The 4,034-nt window shown below is 37.0% G+C and overlaps 1 pseudogene; it reads left to right on the top strand.

The window, feature by feature from the left end:
• The first annotated feature begins 2,986 nt into the window (after positions 1–2,986).
• On the top strand, positions 2,987–3,555 carry LOC143643343 (akirin-1 pseudogene; annotated as a pseudogene).
• Positions 3,556–4,034: the final 479 nt, after the last annotated feature.

Here is a 4,034-nt window from a genome sequence, read left to right on the forward strand (position 1 = left end):
CACAAATATGTGGAGATTAAACAACATACTTTTAATCAACTAATGAGTCAAAGATCCTTTGCCCCAGCCCACTTCAATTTAATTGTTTCTTATACTACATGAACTATCTGCAAGCTGCTTCTACCTGCAGGACAAGTTCTGGGTTACTGAGCCAGAGACATGGTTCTCATGCAGTCTTTCAGGCCACCACCCAATAGATTGGCACCAACATACAGGCACTGCAGTGTGCACATAAGGTTTTCTGTTCCCTCTGTTAATAGGGCCAGGGACTCATAATGGGAGTCCAGCCTGGATCCACACCACACCAGGTAGAGGGTGGATGAGAAGCCAGCATGGTAGGATGTTTTAAAGTCACATGTTCTTGATTCAGCACTATCCCAGTTACTGCAACCCTTAAACTGTTACCTGGGGTTTGGGGAAAATTGTCTGCCAGTTTTTTCTAGTTGTTCAAAGATTCTTTGGAGGAGTGGTACCCTGAAGCATCTTACACCACCATCTTGATTAACTCGAAGTTGAGACCCCATTGTTTTTATGTTGCCTTTTACTTGGTTTGGCACTCACCCTGTTATTGTTGAACTGTTTTTAAACAATCTTTTAATTGTTTTCTAAAGCTTTGAAAATTATGTTTCTGCTCTTTTGTTTATTGTTCAAAGCTTCTCTAGGGGAACAGAGCCCTAGACTTCTCACTCTGCGATCTTCTCAGTCCTGCTTTATCTGCTTCTTACAATTCTTGAGGTGGATTTTATATTCTTCATTTGATACACTGGAAAATTTAGACTCAACAAGGAACATATATGATAACTGAGTGTTTTGGTTTGCTAAAGCTTCTAGAATGCAATATACCAGGGGTGGAATGGCTTTTAAAAAGGGGATTTATTAAGTTGCAAGTTTACAGTTCTAAGGCCATAAAAATGTCCAAACTAAAACATCCAGAGAAAGATACCCTGACTCTAGAAAATCCTATCCAGGACTGTACATAGCTGGCTTCTGCTGGTCCTTTGGCTTTTCATTTCCAACAGCTTCCCCAGGGGCATTTTCTTCCTGCATCTCCAAAGGTCTAGGTCTTGTGTTGGCTATGGAGTTTTTTCCAAAATGGTTCCCTACTGATCCCACAGAAATAAAAAGGATTATAAGAGGATATTTAACTGTATGCCAACAAATTAGATAACCTAGGTGAAATGGACAAATTCCTAGAAACACACAAACTACTTACACTGAATCAAGAAGAAATAGAAGATCTCAGCAGACCAGTAACAAGAAAAGAGATTGAATCAGTAATCAAAAAACTCCCAAAATAAGAAAATTCCAGGGCCAGATGGTTTCACTCGTGAATTTTACCATGCATGCAAAGAGTTAAAACAAATCCTGCTAAAACTGTTCCAAAAAATTGAAGAGGAGGGAATACTCTGTAACTCATTCTATGAGGCCAACATCACACTAATAACAATGCCTGATATAGATATCACAAGTAAAGAAAAGTTTCACTCTAAGATCAGGAACAAGACAAGTATGACCTCTGTCACCACTGTTGCTCAACAGTGTCATGGGTGTTCTTGCCCAAGCAATTTGGCAAGAAAAAGAAATAAAAGGCATCCAAATTGTAAAGGAAGAAATAAAACTTTCCTATTTGCATATGGCATAATCCTATGAATAGAAAATCCTGAAAATTCCACAACAAAGCATTAATTTCCTTTTCAGATATTTCATTACTATCTTATAGAAACACCACTGATTTTTGTATATTGATCTGGTTACTTGCCACTTTGTTGAAATCATTTTTTACCTCTAATAGTTTCCTGTAGATTCTTTGAGATTTTCTTTCTATAATATCATGTCATCTGTAAATAGGGATAATTGTTTCTCCCTCGTCTGTTAATAGGTTTTTAATATATTGCATTTTGAGCCACACTTGATCCCTGTCAGGTAGATGTATATGACATGCTGTAATATCATTCACCAATTAATAGAAAATATTCATTAATCATCTGTCCAGAAAGTAATGCAGTCCTGTAAGTGCTCCTGAAATCAGCAAGTAAATTAATATGTGATGTAGAAACTGCATCTACTACTAGGCACACTTTGGTGCTCAACTAATACTGAACTGACCACTCCCCAAATGTTAAGCACTGTACTTTCTCTAGGCTACTTCTGAAATTTTATTAATTTCATTTGTATTTTCCTATTATACTGTGTGCTTTTTCAGTGCAGAGTCTGAGAAAAGTATTTATAAGAGAATCAGAGTAACTCAGAGACTGGTCTCAATAATGCTTCTAACAAACTGTGTAACCTTAAAAAAAATTAACCTTTTGATATTACTGTAATAATTCATAAGAGAGGCAAAACTGCCCCTTTGTAGTTATTGTAGCTGTCATAAAGATAAAATGACATATAGATTAAAGTAATCAAAGTAATATGAAATACAAAGAGTTCACAAAAAAGGAGGAACCATAAATAGAAAGACCTAAATATTTGACTAAAAATAGAATTAAGAAACAAAAGAAAACTATGCAAAATAATGCTAATATGTAGCACAAAGGGTTATATGTTATATAAAATACTACTATATAAATGCAAAGATATCATAAATACAGAAAAATTTTAAAGTATCATTTACAATAGCACCAACAAACAATATCCCTGAGTATATATGTCTAACAAAATATGTGCAAGATTTTTATGCTGAAAACTACAAAACATTGAAGAGAGAAATAAAAAGAAAGAGAGATGAAAATCAAGAGAGAGATATACCATGTTCAAGGATTTGGAAGACTTAATTTTATGAAATGGATTTTCCCGCCAGATTAAGTTATTAATCAATTCAATTCCAAATAAAGCCTCAGCAGGCTATTTTTGTTTCCTATAAACTTTGAAATCTATAAATTGATTCAAAAATTTATATGAACTGGCTTGCAAGCTCCATTGAGGAGCCAGAGGTCTGGCCACAGTTACTGCTACTTCTGTGCCTGGTCCCTGGCTCCTCAGCAGCATGGCATGGGGGACGATGTTGAAGTGGCCCATAGAACTCAAGGAGGCAACTGCTGAGCCCCAGCTCCCCAAAGAAGCAGCACTGCACCCCTCTGCCTGACTCCACTTCAGGTCTTAGGCCCCCAGATGCTGAGCCGCCGCTGCTGCTTTAGACAAAGATCCCACTGCTGACTCTGCAGCAGAACATCCTGCCCAGTAGCGAGCAATGCCTTCCAACTCTGGAGCAAATTTTTCAGAACATAAGACAAGCATATAGTCATTACCAGAGGTGGAGACATTTAGAAGTTGTTCTTAATCAGAATGAATCTTGCACTTTGGAAATTCACCCTCATGCCTCAGCACTCACAGCACCTAGTTCTCCAGGTTCCTCCTGGATGAAGAAAGACCAGCCCACATTTACCTTCTGTCAAGTTGGCATAATATGTGAGCTTCTCTTAAAAGACTATGAAGATAAAATTTGGGAGAAGTATGAGCAAATTCTAATACCAAACTAGCAGAACAATAGGGATCTTTTGTGAAATTTACACATGATTATATTATGAGACAAGGCCAACAAGCTATGTATCCTGAAGGTTTCTTACATATCTGAGTAGGAGCCTCAAGAGATGGCTGCTGTACACTTTTTTGCAACTTGGTTTACTATCACATTTCAGCTCCAACTTTGCATCCTAAGACCACTTAATGATTTCTGCAGGTCCATTTTATACAGCTTGAAAGACCTTGAAACTTTCTGGTTGCCACAACATATATTTCTTTCCTGCTCATCCAATAAACAGCTGTGCCCTACTGTGATAGATTTTCCAAACAAAAATTCCGGAGGAGCAATTTAGCAAAATATGCCTTCAGGGCACTCAACAAATGGAGTTTCCCCAAACACAGTTCTGTAAGAAGTGTGTATGTGAGAGTGTGTGTATATCTGTGTATGTATATTTTAAGTTATTATTTGTGTTGTTCAAATTTGATGCATGACAATTATGGTTAAAACGTTTGCTTGGTCTATAGAAGATCATTAATGTTTTGTGACCATATCAGTTGTAACAGTGGATTGT

Source organism: Tamandua tetradactyla, chromosome 8 (genome assembly GCF_023851605.1).
Source record: "Tamandua tetradactyla isolate mTamTet1 chromosome 8, mTamTet1.pri, whole genome shotgun sequence".
NCBI classification, from domain to species: domain Eukaryota; kingdom Metazoa; phylum Chordata; class Mammalia; order Pilosa; family Myrmecophagidae; genus Tamandua; species Tamandua tetradactyla.